This window comes from Mustela putorius, unplaced genomic scaffold (genome assembly GCF_011764305.1).
Source record: "Mustela putorius furo isolate JIRA1106 unplaced genomic scaffold, ASM1176430v1.1 tig00000174_pilon_pilon_pilon, whole genome shotgun sequence".
NCBI classification, from domain to species: domain Eukaryota; kingdom Metazoa; phylum Chordata; class Mammalia; order Carnivora; family Mustelidae; genus Mustela; species Mustela putorius.
This window is the reverse complement of record NW_025421304.1, coordinates 41,115,289-41,136,385: the sequence shown is the minus strand read 5'-3', so window position 1 is coordinate 41,136,385 and position 21,097 is coordinate 41,115,289. Positions and strand designations below refer to the sequence as shown.

The window sequence follows — 21,097 nt, the reverse complement described above, 5'->3', positions numbered from 1 at the left end:
CTTCGAAGAGCCACCTGTGGACAACGCTCCCAGCTCCGGGGGCTGGCAAAAGGGTCTCCTGCCTCGAGCTCCAAAACGCCCGGCTTCAGTGCAGGACCCCCTGGAGACAGCCACTCCCCAACCCATCAGGACAGATATAAGGCGGAAAGGCGAGGCCAAGAGATCCCCGCCGAGCGGGCAGGTGGGGGACTGAGCAGTAAGAGGGTGGGAAGCCCCCCTCCGGAGGGCCAGCCCCGGCCTCCCATCTCCCCAGTCAGAGGCAAACATCTCTCCCTATAAGCATTTGAATGCCTGCATTGAATTATCTCTAGACGCTCCCGCCAACCCCTAATGGCTTTCGGCCACTCCCTCGGGGAAGAAGGTGAGCACCGAGGTTCTAAGCGAAACCCAAGCCTCCTTCGGGCCTGCGTTGGGGCGGCTCGGAGTAGGTTGGTGACATTTCCTGGTGACAGGGACGTTTGGAAGGAAGGAAAGGAGGAGACCCACTGTGAGAGCACGGCTGCACCACGGCTCCTGACCTGAAGCCAAAACAGCAGAAAAATAGAAAGCCACCCCCGCCGTGCCAAGCAGCCTGCTTAGTGGGCCGCCTCTCCACTGAATGGCTCGGTTGTTTGCCATAATGTGGCTGAACGAGGAGCTGGAAGGATTTTCCCTTTCCCACTGGCCCTTGTGGCTTGGCTGGCGTCTTTGGAACGCCTCACTGTGGCCATTCATTCCCAGGGGAGCCATCCCAGCCCGGAGGGTGGCGATGGCCTGGCTGGCCCGGGGGGCGGGGGGTGGAAGTGGGGGGGGGGGGCGAGAGGGACAGCCAGCCTGAGCCACACCTGGCCCAGGTGAGAAGGGCAGCACTCTCCTGGGAGTGTCCCTTCGATGGGATTCTGTGCAAGCACAAGATGTCTCTCTCCAACCCCTCTTCTCTCTCAGACGCAGGTCACGGCCATAACCCTCCCACCGTCTCGGTCAGATCACCTCTGGGGGGAGGAGGGAGGAGAGAGGAGGGCATTTCTAGAAAAGAGGCAGGAAATGGGATAGGCTGAGCCTCCAGTGCCCCTCCTTCCGTCGGGGCCACCACAGGGCAAAGTCGCCCCCTCCCGCACCACCCACCCCGCCACCTCCCTGAAAGACCCCTGTCCACCCTGCAAGCCGACCCAGGGTCAGAGGGCAGCTCGGGGCCATGTCCTGGGCAGGGTGGAAAGAGAAGAAAAGCGCTTCGTCGTCTCTCAATGGGGAAAGCAGGCTGGGGGCCGGCTGCCTCTCTGGAAGCTGCGTGGAGCCCCCCAGAATCCCACACTGAAGCAAAGGGGTCCCCCCAATGCTCCTTCAAAATGGAGGGGCCCGAGACTCCCCCTAGCGGGACTGCCGTTGCCAAAGCACGGAGACAGCCCAGCCGGCCAAGAGCGTCAGCTGAACGCAGTAAAAATAGGCTCCCTGCACGTGCTGAGGACCCGGGCTGCAGCCAGGGTCTGGAGAGCGCAGCCGGAGGAGGGGGGACGGGGTGGGGGGGGTGGCGACACTTGCAGCCGTGGGCCCGCCAGCTCTGCATGCCCACTGCACCCTGCTGGCCGTCCAGGCCAGGCCCAGCTGCCACCAGGCCACCAAGGCGTGCCCCCGGGGGATCTGAGGGGAGGGGGCAGAGGCCATGCTGGGAGTGTAGCTAGCCCGAAATGGCCCTCTGGGTCTGCCCCTCCACTTCCCTCTTTGGGATAATCATGCCAGCTGATGTTTCCTGAGCGCTCCGTCTGTGCCAGCTGCTGTTCTCAGCACTTTTCACAGGGAACTGACTGGATCCTCCTAACATGCTGTTCAAGGTCACCATGAGTTTCATTTTCTAGATGAGGCACAGAGAGGTCAAGGACCTCGCCCAGGGACACACAGTCGGGGAAGTGGCAGGGCTGAGATCTGAACCCAAACTTGTTCCAGAGTCCATGTTGGAGCAGGACTTACCAGAGTTCACGTCTCAGCTGGGCCCCCACCCACCGCAGGCCCTCAAGGCCATGACATCACCATCTGGAGACCTGGCATCTCCACCAGGAAAATGGGATGAAATCGCTCCCGCATTCCAGCAAGAGGCGGGTGTGGAACCAGCCTGGAGCCTGGCACAGGGGAAGGACTCCGTAAACAGACCTGTAGTGACTCCCGTGTGATAGGACGGCCACCAACCGGGGCTCAGCACACCCAGTCCTCCCGGGGGCGTGCTTGGCTAAGAGCGCTATCTTATCCGGAACCTGCCCCCGCCCTAGGAGGCCGACCTGCAGACCTACAGAGATGGACCCATTTCATACCTGAGGACCCTGAGGCCGGAAGAGGTGAAGTCACTTGCCCAAGGGCACGCAGGGAGCAGACACCTGCTTTCTCCTTCAGTCCAGCTCCTGCCCTTAGGTGCCCGGTTCCAAGTCTCAAGACAACAAGCAAGTCTGAGAGGTCAGAAGAGAAAAGGGGAACCTCTGTCCAGGCCCCCCTCGTGGTGATATTTGCAAACCCAGGTCTGGTTTCCATCTTTGCGTGCTTTGTGTGCTCGCCTCTGCTTGCCTGCTACCTGGGGCAGCTCCAGCAAGCCCCCCATCCAGACTGTGCCATACTGTCTTGGGGGATGGGGGGTGTCTAGACGGGTCTCCTGGGGCCTCCTCCCCCTGCCGCCGTGTCGTGGTTTGAATGGGTCCCACCGAAATACATGTCCACCCAGAAGCTGTGATGGTGACCTTATTTGGGAAAGGAGTCTGTGCAGATGTAATTAAGGATCTTGAGATGAGGTCATCCTGGATTATCAGAGTGGGCCCTAAATCTGACGACAAGTGTCCTTATAAAAAGAGCAGACCAGAGAAGACACAGGGAGAAGGCCATGTGAGGACAGAGGCAGACACCAGACAGAAGATGGGACCACGGCTCCCAGGAACACCTGGAGCCCCCAGGAGCCGGAGGAGGCAGGGAGGAGCCTCCCCTTGAGGCTTTCGTGGGATTGTGGTGACCTTTCTGGCCTCCAGAACTGGGAGAAAGGAAGGTATCTGATGTTTCAAGCCACCCAGTCTGTAATAATCTGTTACAGCAGCCACGGGAAACTAATACGTCCTGTTGTTTCTGCAGGAACAAATGCTCCCTCTGTGCTGTCATCCCAGGGAGGCCCTGGGTGTTGTCCGAGGCCAGACTCCATGGACCTCAGGCCAGCAGAGTCCATGTCTCCCACAGGTCTGCAGCAAGGGCCTGGATGAAGGGTCCAGGGCCCCTGGCAGCAGGCAGTGTGTGCACAGTCGCCTGTCCTCTGTGAGGCCGCAGTCAACACCCCACCGGGATGGGGAGGCTCTTGAGCGGCCCATGCACCCCCTGCTCTCCTCTCTGGGAACCCACATTCCCTGCCTGAGGTTTGGATGGCAGCCAGCCTGTAAGAGATCAGCGGGTGTGGCCATCTGCCCGGAAAGGGGCGGGGGACCGCCAACCAGCCTTGCCAGAGGAACCTAGGAAGGAGGGCTCAGCTGGCCTTCTGCTTGCTAGCAGCCCATGGGGCCTGGGAGAGCGGTAACCAACCAGGAGCCCTGGTGGCCAGCTTTCCACCCAATCTGCTTCCCTTCCCGGCCCCGGGCTCACACCCCAGGCTAGACCGCTCAGGCTCCAGGGCAGGAGCAGGGGGCTGGATGACCCAGAGGCGGCGGACAGAACGTGGTGCGGGAACATCGCACCAGTCTCAGGCCCGGCCCTGCGAAACCTCCCACCCGAGCCTCCAGGTTCCCTTTCTGCGTCTGCCCACCAGACGTGCGCTCGCAGGATGAGCCTGAACCCACCGATGGGAGGCGCAGTGACCCCCCGCCCCCCAAAAGGTTGTTAAGAGCAGGTGGCCTCCCACCAACTGTACGTTAACGTGGGCACATGTTTGAGAATGATCTCCTGTGTGCCTTCTGCTTTGAGGGTTCCAACATGTCACGGCCAGTGTGAGGAGCCCCGGGGATGCCCGGACCCTTCATCACCGCAGCTCCGGTTAGCTCAGCACGTGACCAGTAGACGCCCCCCCCCCCCCCCCCCCCGCACAGACATTTACTCAATACCTCGCCCGAAGCCAGACGCTTTAAGGGCGTGACCGCGTTTTGTCCCTGCGGCAAAAATAAGTCTGTCGCGTCGCCTCCATTTTGCAGGTGAGGAAGACTAAGGCCCAGAGATATAAAGTGACCTCGTTTTTAAAAACCGTGCTCTGGGGCACCTGGGGGGCTCAGTGGGTTAAGCCGCTGCCTTCGGCTCAGGTCACGATCTCAGGGTCCTGGGATCGAGTCCCGTATCGGGCTCTCTGCTCGGCGGGGAGCCTGCTTCCCTCTCTCTCTCTCTCTGCCTGCCTCTCCGCCTACTTGTGGTCTCTCTCTGTCTGTCAAATAAATAAATAAAATCTTTAAATAAATACATAAATACATACATACATACATACATACATAAAAAACCGTGCTCTAAGGAATCCTCTGCGTCAGCCTCTGGTAGGACCCGGTAAAGAGGCTGGAGCCCAGATACCCATTTGTTGAATGAAAAGCAAACCAAACAAAAAGCCAGAAGGGCAAGGACAGTGCGCGCTGTGGTCTGCCCCCGGAACTGGGCGCCCGACCTCCAGCTCGGGCCTGTGGGTGGAGCTCGGGACTGGAGGACTCTTTAAGATCCTGGCTTGAGGAGCCATACACAGCGACTGGGCCAAAGCCCACCCTTCTCGGGGCTGCGTGGATGCCAGAGAAATCAGCCAGAGCCCGTGTCTGGGGCTGCTGGGGCCACACAGCTCATCCCTGACAGGGCCCCCCCCCCCCCCCTCCGCCCCCGCCCGCCTGTCCTCATGCGCCTGCGACAGGCCGGCCACTTCTGGAAGCAGTCCATTCATAATCCAAGACAGCTTTTGGTCGTGAATGTTCTGCCTCACTCAGAGCCAACAGGGGCCTGGCCACCGAGGGAGGTCTCTGGGAGAGGGAGCCTGCCGGCGCGAATCCCAGTGGTCACCTTCTGGGGACCCCACAACAGCCCGTGGGCGGCCTGCCCCCAGGCAATAAGGCTTTCTTCTCTGAACCCGAGCCTGCACCCAGGGATCAGGGCTCGCCTGTTCAAGGCGGAGAGGCATCCGTGAGCAGCAGTCCCACTACCTCCTGCTGGGGAAGAAGGGCAGGGGGTGACGTAACTGCACGTCTGGGGAGAACATGCAGCTCTCTCCGTGCACCCCTGGGCCTGACTGCTTCCAGTCTACACAGCCCTCTGGCCAACAAGATGGGAGTCTTAAAAGGCGGCTTCGTGCCTGCTGTCCCCCTCACGCTGGGCGCTGGCTTTCAACACGATGGCGCCATTGGAGGGGGACACCCCAGAGCCCTGTCATCCCCCTCTGCCTTTCTCCCGTGAAGAAATCCTGACTCAGCCCAGCCACCCCCCTCCTCTGCACCTGTCCTGTTGTCCCCAGTGGCCTGACTGTTCTTTATTCACCCTCTGTGGGTCATGCCTGAGCCCGCGGGGTTCTGCCGTGTCCCGCATGAGACACCCTCCCCGTGACTAGCTCCTCTGGCCAGAGGGTTCACAAAGCATGGATGTGGCACGGGGCTCCCCACCTCCGCCACACTGAGGGGGCTGGAGAATTCTTGGCTGGGGGCGGCGGTGTGCCCTCTGGGATGTTTGGCAGCACCCCTAGCCCCACCTACCAGATGCTAGGAGCACACTCTAGTTATGACAGCGAAAATCTCTCCAGAATGGACACGTTTCTCCCATGGGGGATGGACAGGGGCACAAAATTATCCCAACTGACAGCCATCACTGTAGCCTAAGGGGTCCAGCCAGTATAATGAGCAACCTGAGCTTTTTAGTTCTGCTGTCAGCCTTGGACAAACAATGGTCCTCTCTTGGCCCTAATTTTGCTGCATAAAAAATTCGAGGGTCTAAATGGGGTCTTCTAGCTATTTCTGATTCTCTGGTGCTGCTTAGAAGCAATGGTTCCAAAGTGGGGACAAGCTTGTGACTCAGGAAACAGGATCAGATGGGAAGGAGTCCAGTGATTGAGGGCTCATACAGAAACAAGGGGGTGAATGGACCCATGGGTTATGTGGGCAACCCCGGTGCCTTGGGCCTTTCCATGTTTCTCCCTTTCCTCCACAGACCTCCTTCTCTCCAACCTAAGGAACATCTGCTTGGGGGAGAAAAAAAAGAAAGTATCTGCTATCAGTCATTTACACTCTAGTATGATTTAGCCCCACCTCTACTCTCTTCACAGAACCAAGCTGTGGGCCTGGTTAGAGCCACCTCATGACTAACTAGAACAGCTGTAGCATGTGTTGGGAAAAAGGCAGGACAAAGAGCTATTCTGCCCACTTGGGTCAAAATGGTGGTTTCAATTTCATAACATCATGTGATGAGATGAACTTCCGGGTGCCCCGTGTTAGAGTCTGTTTCAACAGCTGCCACTGGGGGGAAGGGAACAGTCTCAGCCAAGTGCTCAGCTTGGGAGGAGCTCTGTGGCTCAGAGGAATTGCGATAAAGAGGTGGGCCCAGGAGGGACCCCCCCCCACACACAAATCAGGTCCTCTGGGCTTCGCGACCGTGTCTCCTGCCCGCACCCGGCCAACATGAGCTCATGCGGCGTCGCACGGTGCGCCAAGGCCGGAACATTCTCGGTTGGCAAGCGCCATCCTGACCCATGTGTCCCAAAGGCAGGATTTCCGGTTGTTTGTGGGGGTGGATTATCCCAGAATCAGCTTGGCTTCAGCTTTTAATTGGGAGGTAGGATGGCTGTTCCTGAAGCAGGCGGGAGCATACACCTGTTTGGTTCTACAAAGTGGGAGGCATGTGGGAGCATTGTGGGGGGGGCGGCCTGGGGGTCAGCACAGCTCAGTCCCCATCACAGGTGCAGGGTGGCTCTGGCCTTCTCTGGCCTTCAGTCTCCTCCTCGGTAGGACGCACGGACTAAATGATCCCCCAGGCCTTCCAGCTCCATGAGCCCATGATTAATAAAACTCAGACACACCATCTGCTCACTCTGACATTTAAGAAACGGAACGGGTTTCCAAAGAGAAGGCCGCCCGGTGCGACTTGCTTGCAACTTGCTTCTCCTCCTTCGCCTGCTGATCGCGTGTGGGTTCACACCCTCCCCACGTCCCAGCACCGACTTGGAAAATCCCGACACGCGCACACCCAAGCACACACAGAGCTGTCTCCCCCATCCCTCCCCTGAGGTCAGACACGGAGGAGTCGGCTGGTGACACAGGCCTGGCCTGGCAACACTCTGAGCCAGCCCCCTTCTGGGGACTGCACCCCTCGACAAGGCCTTTGCCGGCCCCAGAGCCAGGCTTACGTCTCGCCACCGTGTCCCCAAACTTCACAACTGTTACCACTGACTCATCTAGCCCACGTGTTCGGCTCCTCCTCGCTGTCAGGGAGGGAGACAGGCTGCCCCCTTTACGGAGGGAAAACCGAGCTTGAAAAGTGAAGGGTCAGGCCCAAGGTCACACAAATGACAGGCTGCAAGGCACGACAGTGTCCTGATCCAAAGGGATAAGAAACAGGGTCTCGGGCCCACTCTGTGCCATGCCCGTGGCCCTGCCGTGGCCCTGCCATGGCATCTGACTGCAGGCCGGGAAGACAAGAGAAAGCAGTGGCAGGGCAAAGGGGACACATTCGGGACGGGTGAGACCCTTCCCCACCAGCCAAACTCCAGAAGTGGTTTTAACTTAGCCGAAGAGCTGAGCAAGGGCAGCAGGAGCGTGGTTGGATGTGGCACCTGTGTGGCAGCCCGGTGTCCAGATGCGCCTGCTCTGCGGCTTCTGCCAATGACCCAGGTTCTTGCCCTGGCTGGGCCCCACAGAGGAAAGCCCTGGGGCCACTTCTGGCTGGGGATCTAGGATTCCCCATCGGCTGAATCTCGGCAGTCCCCAATCTGAGCTGCCCCTTTGCTGCTCTTGGTCCTCAAGGAGTTCCCTGGGGGTTCTCTGGTCTTCAGACTCTCTGCTGCTCTTCTCTTAAACACCGGATTTGGCTGCCTGCTCCTCCCCTGACCAGTGTGGACATCTGCCCCTCCCTGCCATGCTCCACACTGAGCATAGCCCTCAACACCCCTCTGGGGCTCTGGCAACTGTCCCCACCCCCTCCCCACAGCACCCCCAAACCACCGGACTTAGAGAAGTGCCCTGGACTTCCCGTTTCTCATAATGACCCACAAAATCAACCCTAAAAGCTGCATAGAAATAGTCCCGCAGTTTCTTAAAAGCACCCAACAGCTGGCAAGACGGTAAGGAATTACCAGGTCAGAGGGACAGGGAAATTGGAACCTGGGGCTGACCTGCTCCAGAGGCCATGCTGGCCCCAAGGGCATCTGAAATCCTGCAAAGTCGGAAGGTCTGGTCTTACGGCCTTAAAGAACAAGGGGTCAGAAAGCAAAGCCTGGGGCCTCTGCACAAGTTGGAGCGCTAATAGAAGACCCTCCCCCTAACAAGGCAGGACCCCCGGGAACGACCTGCTCAGGGTGAGAGCCAAGGGGAAGCTGGCCAGGGAGGCCCCGTGCAGAAGTGCCGTCGGACTGCAGCGACTTGTGCCGTCCTGCAGTCCTCAAACCCTGAACTTGACTAAGGAAGTGGCGACGCAGTAGGGTCTCTAGGTATTGGCTGGAGACAAACACCATTTCTCTTAAAGGAAAGCACTTTCATCTCAGGCTTCAAATTAGACCTGCGTTTCTTTCTTTCTTTTTTTTCTCAACTGCGACGGCCAGCACACAGCAGGCCAAGACAACGAGGCACACCAGAAATCCGCACTTCCGGGTTGCAAGTCAGCAGCAAGAACAGCCGAGACAAGCAGGTCCACTGTCCCCCAGAGGCTGCAGCTGCAGAAACCTGTGGGTCTGCAGCTGGGACAGAGAAATAACAGACGAGCCTCACGGTATCGGCGGAGGAGAGTCCGGAACAAGAGAAGCACCACGGTCTGAGGTCACCGCAGATGGCGGAGTCCTCCCCACCAAGGCTCCACCGCCTCACCCACACCTCGCCGAGACCCACGCCCGGCTCACAGCGGGAGCTCAGAGGGCAGCTGCGGACTCATCAGGCACCCACCCTGGACGGGAGACCCTCGGGGCTTGAGGCAGCCACACCCGCCCGTTCCATGTGAGCCTGCTGACAGGTTCCGCAGGCCGACCTGCGGAGGAGGTGATTAACCCCCGCTTCCCTTCTGGGTGACATTTCTGTGTGTGAAGGCAGGTGCCAATGATAAAACAAACTCAGCCACAGAGCAGCCTCAACGGTGGAAAAGGCAGCCCAGAGGTGTAATGGCTGCTGCACACAGCCGAATCCTTCAGGCCCGACCCAGCACCCCCTACCGCTATAATTCTGAGTTATCCGTTCTTTATTACAACTCCCGGCCTTGGCTCCCAAAGCATCGACCGGGGATTCTTTCTGTGGGGGCAATTTTGGTGCCTGCAATTAAGCTGAACAGGCATCTTTTGTGCCCGCTGCAGCACTCAATTGCAGGTGTAATTAGGTCCCCTCACCCCTGAAATCTGCAGAGAGCCGCCCGCCTTGACTAACTGCACCCACAATTAAGTGCTTACGGGCATGCGGCTGAAGCCGGCAAACATGTGCACGCGGCTAATAGCGGGGGCACCGAGCGGGCTTTCAAAAATAGACACTGTGTTGGAGAAACCCAGGCTTTTCGCATTTGTTGTTCAAACGGCTCTGTCCAGCTGGGAATAATGAGGAAAGACAAACAGGCCAATTAGACTAGGTCCATACATAAATAAACTGCACAGCTCCTTAATTAAGCCACTTACGGGAGTGGGCAAGGCTGCACGGGGAAGCGGAAGGAGGGCGGCGGCCCCGCGGGCAGCGTGGCATCAGGGGCATCCGGCTCACAGAGGCTCGGACCCCCGGCATCGCGTCGTCGGCTGCCTGGGGCAGGGCTGGGGGGGCGGGGGTTGGCCAGGGCTGGAGGAAGACAGGTGGGAGCAGGCAGGGGGGAGGCTGGGCGCAGGAGGGAGGAAAAGGTGGCCTGAATCCCGCGTCAGGTGGGCAGCAGCGTCAGAGGAGAGCCTGGCTCCCCTGCCCTTTCCCCGAAGCTGGCTCTGCCTGGCGGAGGACCTCTTCCCTGAAAACCTCCTCATCTGTTCTTTCCGCCTCCGCCTCCGCCTCGCCGGGGCCTCAGAAGGGTGGCAAAGCCCCAGATCAAACCACCTGCCTGCTTCCTGGGTCGGCTCCCTCAAGATGCCTTTAGCAGAGACCCTCGGCCCCTGCCGAGCCTCCCAGCTGTCCGCTGCTCCCCACACAAGGCGCACGCACGGCTCAACAACAAAGGACACGTGTGGCCCGGGACGGGGCCGGGGATGCCAGGCGACGCGTGGCTATTAGCGATGGCGGGCAGCTCTGCCCCTTTCCTGCCACATCCACTTTCTGAACTCCCTGCCATGTCGCCGTATTGTTTCCGAACAATAACACCGAGCAGATTATACGTGCTGTAATCAGACAAGGGAGAGACGCTTCCCGCGCCCCCAAGTAGAGCCGCTGAAAGCGATTTGCCTTTTGCAGAGCACAGCAGTCCCGGCTGGAAGCAAAGGGCAGAGGCAATATTTAGATAATTAAAAACCCATTGCTGATGGGCCAGCCGGGGGACCACGGGTGGCTTCAGGGTGGATGAGCGATGGGTCGGAATGGCCACCGTGCCTTTTTTCCTCCCCCTCCAGCCACGACTGAGGGAGGCAGACAGGTGACCACTGGGAAATTCTGCCCAGACAGGAATCAGCCTCAAGCCTGGGATGCTGGTTCCATGGTCCCTGTAAGACTTAGAAGATACAACCTTGGCCGTGCCTTACCTCTACTCTGGCAGCACCAGTCTCCCAACCCTCTTCCGGCCTCAGGACCTTTGCACCGGCTGTGCCGTCTGCCTGGGACGCTTTCCCCCAGCTATCCACAAGGCTCCCTTCCTCCCTCCCTCTGTTCAGGTCTGCTCTGGGGCTCTGCCCTCTCAAAAGGAGCTTCATAGCCTCACCCGTGTTGCCCCATCCCCTCACTCTTCTGTGGGGTTTCAGCGGCATGTCATCCCTGAATTCACACCTAATGGTCTTTGTCATCTTGTCTCTCTCTGGGACTTGACCAGGCTTCTTCACCCCCAGGTCAACGGCACCGAGCAAGGTGCCCGGCACATAGTGGGGTCTCGGTCCTGAATAAGCAAGCAGATACAAAGTGACAGAGGGCACAGCCTCAGAACGGGGGCTTGCCTCTAACCTGGATTAGGACTGGGGTTCCGGAAGCTTCCGAGGAGTGTGGGGCCCTGCTCCGAAGGAGCTGGAGCTGGGAGGCTGCAGTCCTGCCCAAGTACTCGGTCCCTGGGCAGCCGCGGGCCGCAAGGGTGACCACCAAGTCATTCTGGCTGCGCAGCCCTGTGTCTCCTCCTTTAGCCTTTGAATTTTTAAAAGCTTGACTTGGTGCCAAGAATCACTGAGCTCCCGGGAGTGGAGCCTCGCTCCTCCGTCTGACCCTCTTCCTGCACCCCCTGCCCAAGCAGACGCCTGTGAAAATCAAAGTCAAGATCGACTCCTCTTTACAGCGGCCAGACCTGGATTTTCTGCTGTCTTTGGGGCAGCAGGAGCGTGAAATCCTGCAGCACACAGATAACCCCAAGCCCGAGTTTCAGGCCCTGCGATGGCCATCGGCCTCCTGGTCAAACGTGGTCTAGAGCACCTGATGAACCCCCAAAGGGACAGCCTGCGTTTCATGGCCTCCCTTCCTCTCCACCGACCTGGGGACTTCCCGGGCGGGTGCCTGGCCCTACCTGTCCAGCTCGCTGCCTCAGACCTTCTGCCTCTCCCTCCTCCACCCTGCAGGGACACCCCTGCAGCGCGTCCCTTGTCCCTTGCCAGCCCCAGGGCCATGCCAGGAGTCAAGTTTCTAGAGCCTTCCCCTTTGGGGGCAAATGAGCGATCCCGTCTAGGTCTGCCTCTCCTTGAAGGCCCTCCCCTCCCCCACCCTTGCACTCCTGCCCTGCTTTTCCCAGCGGGTCATGTCCTGGATGCAGGGAACAGGCAGCTATTCCTGCCCAGGCAGCACCCCCCCAACTCTCGCCACCCTGGGGGTGAGAGCCCAGGGCCTGGACAGGCTGTGTTCCAACCCACCTGCCACCCCTGGCCTGTGACCTTTCTGTACCTCAGATTCCTCCTAGCAGTGAGTGTGGATCAAAGACCTATGACCTGGAAAGTGCAGAACCTTCTGGGCCCTCAGGGAGGCTCGCACATTCCACTACCTGAGAAGTTTGGCTAATGTCCCCGTGTCACAGACGGGTCCCTGCCTGCAGCTGTAGTCATTACCGAAAGGCAGATGCCTTGGAGACCCTCCCTGTCTGGCCATGGCTTCCGAAGGGCCCCTGCCTCTTCCACACTCTGTATACAACCAAGAGTGGCTCTATTTCTCCTTTTCCAAAGAAGCCCTGATCCAAACCTGAGCGTCAGGTCACTTCCCAGAACTTCTGGCCTTTAGTCAAACCCACAGAAGCTTGGCTGTGGAGCTGACCCACCCTGCTACGCCTCAGGACCTTGCCAGGCCTCCCTTCTTGGGACACTTCTCCCGTAGATGTCCTCTCCATGTCCTCCCCGGACCTTCCTTTCATGGAACCTTGGGGTCTACACTGTCACATGGCAGCTCCTGATTGGGAATCCCAAAGCCCAGGCCTGGGGCCTGTATACAGCAGGTGCTCAGCGCATGCACATCTGAAGACCACATGAAGGGGAGGCAGGGCTGGGCCCAGAGGCCACATCTGAGGGCATCTGGAAAGCTGATCCTTCAGGCACAACCTCCACGTGGATCTGGGCTAGGGGAGAACATACTGATCTCAGGGGAATCTGGGTGAGGGGCTGATCTGGTGTGGCCCCTGACACCGGAGCTGGGGTCTGGGCCACGTGCATCTCCAGATTAGCAAGGGGCCCACCCACTTCTGCTTTGAGGGCCTCATCCCAAACCACCAGCCAGCCTTCCTCTTATCAGCAAACCGTCAGGCCCAGAGGGCTGTGGGCGGCTTTGTTTTTTTTATTCTTCCCTCCAGGGAGGCCAGATAAGGCAGCCAACCTTTACCCTCTGCCACTTCCCCTGCTGGGCCGGGAAAGCGTCCCCATTACAGGAAGGATGGGTCTGGGGCTTCCACAAGATTGTTCCACCCCCCCCCCCCCACGGACCTGACCGCAGCCTCAGCAGAAGGAGAAGGAAGCCCCCAGGGCAGGACAGAGGTCCCCCAGGTGACCTTGCTGGAGGGGATGAAGACGGGAGTGTGGGCCCCCCCCCAGGGTCCTCAGTGGGTGGTCTCAGTGCTGGAGCCGCTGGGGCCAGGCAGCATCTCACGTCCATCAGCCCCCAGCCCTGAGCCAAGGGGCGCAGAGGGGCAGGCCGTGCACAGGCCAGCTCTGAGACACAGATGCGGCACCCTGACTCCTCACTCCCAGACAGCCCCAGTGGCTGTCCCTCAGCCAGAGAACCGCCCACCCCCATGCTGAATGCCACAGAGGAACATCGAGCGGCAACCAAGAGAGCAACAGACAGACAAACAGGGCGACCTGGACAGGCATCTCAGAGGGCAGGCGGAACGGAGGCGGCCAGACAGAAGGGCCCACAGCAACGTGTACACAAGCTCCCGGATCCCGTGGGATCCCCCACCCCCAACCGCAGAGACACCCAGGAGAAATATAATCTGTGCAGACTTGCCACAGCATGACCCACAGTGTCCGGAGTGTAGACGCCAGCCAGCTGTGCGGCATGGAGGCAGGGATGAGGGACACGGGTGACCACCCCACCCAACTGACGTTATGCTCCGCAGAGGAGGCCGATCACAAAAGGACAAGCCCTGTAGGATCCACTCGCAGGACATCCTACAGCAACCGGACGCACAGAGACGGAGCAGCTGGGCAGGGGAACCGCTGTGGACAGAGTCCTGGTGTGGGATCATGGAAACACTCTGGACCGGGGAAGGTGACCACAGCAGTGCCACACCGAAAATGTACTCCATGGCCTTGAACTGAACACTTAGAAATGGTTAAGATGCAAACTTTTGCTTTGTGTAATTTACCACCATTTGACGCCTAATGCAGAGAGAAGGAAAACCACCCTCGGGTGAAGACAGGGAAGGAACCTTCCAGAATGATAGCAATGTGCTGCCTGAGGGCTGGGGTGGTGGGTCCGCAGATGGACACCTGTGTCAGAAGCCAGTAAGCAGAGCTCTTCCAATGGCTGGACTGTGGGGCGCCTGGGCGACTCAGTTGTTAAGCATCTGCCTTTGGCTCCAGTTGTGATCCCGGGTCCTGGGATCGAGTCCCGCATCGGGCTCCCTGCTCAGCAGAGCGTCTGCTTCATCCTCTCACTCCCTTTGTGTGTGCGCGTGCTCTCTCTCTCCATAAAGAAGTAAAATCTTATTAAAAAAATGAGAAAAAGAGTTCTGGTATATTCTTGCATTGCTGTGTCCCCTGCTTTTGGAGGACAGGGGTCAAGGTGGGCTGGGTGAGGGCCTGTTTCGGGGCACATGGGGACGTTCCGGGGGAAATCGCCAGCCCCTGAAGTCTGTTGATGATAACCACAAACCTCAAGGCCACGGGTTCACGACTTGCAGGGGAGAGCAGCCCTGTGCCACACATCTCCCTCTCCCTGTCACACATAAAAGAACAGATGTGACCCTCCCCCTCCTCCAGCCAAATATTAACGGCGGGGGCAGATGCAGCAGAATTCTCAAGGGAGTGCCGAGTCCCAGACCAGAGGGACGGTTGTATCCTACCCCCCGCCCCATCCAAGGGGCCTCAGCCTCTACCCAAGGTCGCGGCTGGAAGCAGAGCTGGGGAAGGGGCAGTCCCAGGCAGTGAATGCGGGGGTGGGGGGGAGCCTAGCTTCCAAGTGGGGGGGCAGCGGTTATTAATGAAGGGTTAGAGCAAGAGCACCAGGTTCAAATCCTGCTCCACCACTGTTTAGCTGTGCGGCCTTGGGCACATTCCTCCGTGCCTCAGTATCCCCATACATAAAGTGAGGGCGGCACACCCTGTGGGGTAGCCGCAGGAAGAAGAGTGACACAGGCGGCCTTCAGAGCAAACCGGGGGCTCTCCACTGGCTGTCCCTTTCTCTGGACACCACCTCCGGCCCCTGACCACCCCTACTCTGGCCACGTCTCCCCTGGGTTCCACGGAGGAGTCTGCCAACCTCTCTGCAGCCCAAGTTCATGTCCACGGGCGGGTCTGTGTTTATCCTTAAGTCGTCCTTTTCCTGCCCTGGGCCTAGCACCTGCCCCCTCCCTGGCCCATTGTCTCAAGACCCAGGGCCATCCGGTCCATCCTAGGGGGGGGCAAGGGAGCCCCCCACCCCCATTTCCTTACAACAGTTTGGACTCCAAGTCCCTGACCCAGCCCTTGGCCGAATAAACACAAGTGCACACAAAAGAAATCCCAGCAGGGCTGTGAGGGGCAGCGGGAGGGCGGCTGGGGCAGGTGGGGACACAGCTCCCAGGGTCTTCTGCTGAAGATGGCAGAAGCCTTGTCCTCACGTTCAGCGGTGTCTCCCGCCCAGCAGCCCTCGGGTCCTGGGGGAGTTGGAGCCCGTCCAGAAGGGGTCTTTTAGCAGAGGTCCCCCCTCTCGCCCACCTGACCCTTGCAAAGGCCTCAGCCATCCTGTTCTGCCCTGAGCGCTCTGATCTCGGGCCGGCTGGGATCCGACAGTCTGTGCTCACCTGTGTGTCCAGGCAGGCGCCTCCCACCCGCCTCAGGAGCAGGCAAGAGACAGACACGGTTGTTGAAGCATCAGAGCTCCCCACCAGCAGCCCCTGGACGACTCACCCCTGCAGCGACGCAGTGTATGGCGCACCTGACGCTCTCTGCCCCCGGGACCCTGAGGACAATGGAGAAGTGTCCCTACCACCTGTCAGGGGTTCCCAGCAAGGCCAAGCTCCAGCCGCCCACAGCAGGCTCAGGGACGCCTGTTCGTCTGTTCCTCAGCTCCTCCCACTCTCTCTCCTCAACCACGTCTCCCAGAATCACCTCCCAAATAAAACCCCTGGAACCCAAGTCCTTGCTCCAGGCAACCAAACCCTCTAGCCAGAGGCCAGAGTGTTCCAGGAGTATGGCTGTGGGGGGGGGGGTCTGGCAGGGTGACAAAGACCACAGTGCCCAGCGATGGTTTATGCCCCACAGACAGTACGCTGGGCTGGGGTCTCAGCCTGGGACAGAGGACAGGAAAATAATCATCCCTGCTTGGACCTCAAAGCTTCTCCCTGCCTCTGACGAGGCTGGATTTTCCCTCCCTAGTTAGACCCCACTATCTCCCAAGGAATGGCCGTGCTGGTGGCTGTAATTGTTTCTTCCGTGTTCGATCCATTAGCGGGAACTCAGATCCGTGGGCTGGCTGCTTGCTGAGGCTTCAGGTAGCAATTTTCCATTTGTGTTTCAAATTTTAATGAACGTGCCTGTCCCCTGGGCCCACAACACGGGGCTATAAACCTCGCAGAGCGGGTCTCGGGCGCACCACCCAAGGCTGAGGCCCCAGAGGAATTTCTAAGAGGGCTTGATTTCTCCAGGGAATAGTTCCAACGAAAAATGGTCCTCGCAGCAGCCTCCCCGGCCCCCACCATCCCTCCCAGCTGGCTCAGTGTAGGGCAGGCTGCAAATCGTAAGATGATTATTTCTTTCCGACATCCCCAAAGTATCCTATATCCCAAGATGGAGAGTAAAGTTCAGCTCTGATAAGATTGCATCACCGGGGAAAAGATACATTCTCACCCCTGCTCCCTCTGCCTCCGGCTAACATAATTCCTTTCTGATCTTACCCAGGGCATCCAGTCAGGCTGGGAGGCAAACGGGATAATCCATTTTAGAGAGATTGATCAATATCGTTCGGAGCCTTTTAATGGTTCCCGAGGCTTCAAGGAGCCCAAGCAGACGGCGGAGCTGGAAACTGGGGGGCCAGGGGTGACAGGAGGGCAGGCACAACTCACAGAGATTTCCTGACAAGCCTCTCATTTCCTACTAGACTTGAAGAGCAGGTTCCAGTTGGGGCAGACGGGCCAGATACATGTGGGCAGGTTGTGCACTGCACAAGAGGTTGGGCCAAGAGGAGGACCCGTAGGCTGAAGCCTATAGTATCCTGCATTCAGGACACTGGTGTCTGGAGGAAACAGAAGGACACATGCCCCTCCCAGCACAAGCAGGGGTAGCTCCCACCAACAGGTGCCCAAGCTGGAATGCAGACCCAGTGTAAAGAGAGCTTCAGGCTTTTTAAAGTGAAGCTAAAAATCTGGGGTTAAAAAAATTTCCTGTTTTTTTTTTTTTTTTAAGTATTGGCAATACATTTTCAAAAATAAATAAGACACTGCGTGGGAAGCAAGTAAAACATAGCTGCAGGCCAGATATCGGGCCATCCTAGGTCTTCCACCAGCCCCAACCAGGAGGATCGGCTTCTCCTCCAGGACTCCCTACCCACCTGCCACTGAGCCGCCCACGTACACTGGCTCCCGCTGCTTCTCCGCTGAAAATCTTCCAACAGCCCTATCCCCTTCGCTCTCACACCCCCAACACGATCCAGCGCCCCTCAGCCTCTTTCAAACGTGGAGTAGGACTCCCTCTCACCAAGAGACCTCACTCTGCCTGGACTAGTGCAGTACCTTCCTCCCGGCGGCCGCTGCCCCCTGCGCCCCCTGCAGTCTATCCTTGGTACAGCAGCCGGAGGAGGCCTGTTACACCAAAGTTGGATTCCACTGCACAGAATCATCCGTGGCTCCCGTCTCCCTTTGAGTGAGAGACAAGCCATCACAACACTCTCTGGGGCCTTGTGCTATCCTCTGCTCATCTCTCTACCCCTCAATGGCCTCCTGGCTCTCACTCCTGCTTCAGGGCCTTGGCCCTTGGCCCTCTCTCCATGTAACCCGTCTCATCTCTCCTAGACATCCACAGCACCAAGAAGGGGCTCTGTTAACGATCTCTCTGGAAGACCAGGCACACGTTGGGGCTGCCTGCAGCAAACAAGCATCTCCATCACTCTTCGCTCCTCCTGGGCTCTGCTGAAGTGTCGGAAAGGCCTCCCTGAGCACCCCATAAAAAGCCGGCAGTCTCTGCCCTGCTGCTTCGATCCCCCCAGCCCAGCGTGCTGTCTCCACACCACTTTGCACCATCAAACCTAGTGCTTACTTATCTGTTTTCTGGTTTCTTACCTATGGCCTCGGTCTGATTCTACGCTCTCTTGAGGGCAGGGGGTTTGTGGGTGGCTCCCCAGTGGCTGTGTGCCCAGGTTAGCACAGCAATAAATGGACAAACGTCTCCCCACAGCCTTCAGGGGCCCTGCGAGCTGCTTAGCACCATGTTCAAGGCCCCTCAGCTCCCTGTCTCTCCAGCCACACCCCCAATCATCTCCCTCCCTGCCTACCATCTGCTCAGCACCAGCTCTTCTCTCTGTTTCTCAGAACGCCCTTCTTCTCCCCATCTAGCAGCTGAACTCCTAGTCATCCTTCAAAACCCAGGCAGGAAATCCCCTACTTTAAGAAACGCCCCTAACTGTCCCTGCTCCCCATCTCCGTTAATCTCTCCTTCCACTGTCCCTCCCACGTGCGCTCAGGGGCGTGTGTGCAGCCGTCTGTGGCCATCCCGGAGGGCAGGGCCGGCTGTTGTCCTCCAGATTCTCTGTGCCCACACCTGGTCACTCAAAGCTCTCCACCCCTCCCCACCCGGGGCCGGTGCACTGTTGCCATGATCCCTCCACAGGGCAGCTCGATTTGGGGATGCAAGAACCACCTCCCGGAGTACGTCTGAGCTCCCCAGCCTAGAGCGACCCCCGTCTCTGACAGCCAGTGCTGCTGAGACGCTGTGGCCCTGGTCCTCCTGCTAGCCACCTAAGCGCCCGGAGCCAGCTCCTCCCTCTGTCCCCCATGGGGGGTCCTGACTCTCCGGCAGGGCTCCCTTCTGCTGTCCTCCCCGTGACAGGGCAGCACTTCTCCGAGACCATCCGCCGGAGGGGCTGGCCTTCGCCACGGCCGTCCACGTGCCGCAGCACACGCGTGGCGCAGACGCCGGGGGCCGGGCAGGGGGAGGCAGACAGCTCCTCCCAAGAAGCGCATCTGTTGCATCTGTCCTGGCTACAGTGTGCCCGCTGGAAGGGACTCCGGCGGCTCTGGGCAGGCAGGTGAGGCGCGGGTCAGGGCACCAGGGCGCGAGCCGCTCGGAGGCGGGAGGGGACCAGCCGCACTCCTCCCCAAATCCCCGCGCCACCGACGGTATTTTTATAACACTGTTTTGGCACGTCTGCTGCAAAGGTAATTTAACATCCACATTGCTGCTACTTAATTAAATAGATGAACTCATTCTACATTTACAAGTCTTAATTCATCCTGAACAAAATTGGCCATGCTTAGTTCTTTCTACTCCAGCAGCTCTCTGGAACAAATGGTGGCCTTTCCGAGTTAACGGCAGGGACAGGTTAAAAGCTAATTATCGGCTCTGGTCGCCTGTGTGAGAAAGAGCGCATGTCTTTATCCATCATCGGAAGAGAGCTGAGGGGCCACCAGGTTCCCTCTTCTCCAGCTGGGGGCAACCGGGGGCGACGGCCCCCCACCCCAAGGCTCCCTGGGTCTTCCGTCTCAGGGACGGGTGGGTGGGCTCCTTCCTCCGTCCCCAGAGGACTCTGCCTCTCACAGAACTAATGGAACCTCCGGAGGGGCGTTACTGTGTGCGGGCTCCGTCCGGAACCCTGACTCTCAGGTACGTGGGCCCCACACAAGGAGCTGGCCCCCAGGCTGACCTGACGTGGGCACCGTGCACGGGGCAGGAGGAGGCCAAACCACGAAACAAAGAAGTGTGGCCACCTCCCTCCTTCTCAGGCCCCAGGACACTGCTGAGGACACAACAGGGACAGCAGCAGGCCTTCCTACAAAGCCATCCTGCCTTCTAGCTGAGCTGCCTGCCACTCCTCCCCGGTTCTTTCGGGCCTCTGCCAACCAACACTTGTGAGTAGGACACTTGTGAGTAGGACAGGGGAGCTGACCCCAGTGGAGGGGCTATCTGTGCCCCCAAAGCAGCATCCCACCAGCCTGGGGGATTGAGGGGTCCCGCTGTGGGCAGGGAAGCCTGGTTCCCGCAGGCCAAGTAAGGCCACCACGTTGCCCAAAGGCAACGCTGGCCCACGGGGCTCCACACGGAGGCCTGGAAGCAGTGAAGCCCCGTGGGCCGGTGGGTCTTGGTGACGCAAGCCCTGGGGCCGTTTGCAGCACAAGAACCGGTCACCCTGGGGAGACAGTTCTTTGTCGGGAGGGGGGAGCTGGTGATGGGGGAGCACTCATTAGCTTTCATCCTGCTGTGAATTCACTAAGGGCTGCCTCGGCGGCCTCAGGGGGCTGGTGGACAAGCCCAAGCCCAGAAATGCACACAGGAGGCTTCAGCTGCCCTGGGCAAGCCCCGTGAGCTGGCTGCCTCTGTTTCCCCAGTGCGTAAATGTCCCATCCTGTCCTGCCTCCTGTGCACCCAGGATGCCAGGAGGCCGTCGGAAGCGGACTGGTCCCTCTGCCCTCTTCTCCTGGTGATCACAGGCCTGGCCCCAGCTTCCCAGCCTGGGGATATGAAGAGGCTGGAAAATACCCAGCTTCCTGGATACGGGGAGCCAGCGCAGGGACGCACCACCCTGGTCTCTTGGCCTCAGCCATGGCTGCTCAAACCACGGCCAGACACACCTCCCTCCAGTTCTCCTGCCCAGGCCATGGGGCTGTCTCCAACAGGTGCCCCAGGCGGCCTCAGCACCCCTAGGGCCTCCTCCCGGGAACCTGGTCTCATCTGCCAGCCCCCACGATACCCATGGCCATGCTAGTGTTTACGAGAGCCTCCAGTCTGCCGGAAGCATCTATACCTCCACACCAGTCGTCCCGGGTTTCACAAGCTGCTCCCATGACTGGATGAGGAAACAGAAGCCCAGAGAGGCTGAGTTCCTTTCCCAAAGCCACACAGCCCTCCAGAGACACAAGCACAGTGGGATCCCAGCTGAATCGGGTGTCGAGGCCGGAGCTCTAACCAGGCTCCCTTCTCCCATCACCTGAACTGATGTCCAAGGAACAAAACCTACGGGCCCACACTCCTGCCAACCAGAGAGGGCAGGCCGTCTCCAGGCTGCGCTGGCATCAGAGAGCGAGAGGCTCAGAAATGTGG

The 21,097-nt window shown here is 59.2% G+C and overlaps 1 protein-coding gene across 5 annotated transcripts in view; it reads right to left on the bottom strand.

Moving 5' to 3' along the window:
- GSE1 (Gse1 coiled-coil protein) overlaps nt 1-21,097 on the bottom strand; it is a 387,483-nt gene that overhangs the window by 103,873 nt on the left and 262,513 nt on the right. The window lies entirely within an intron of this gene.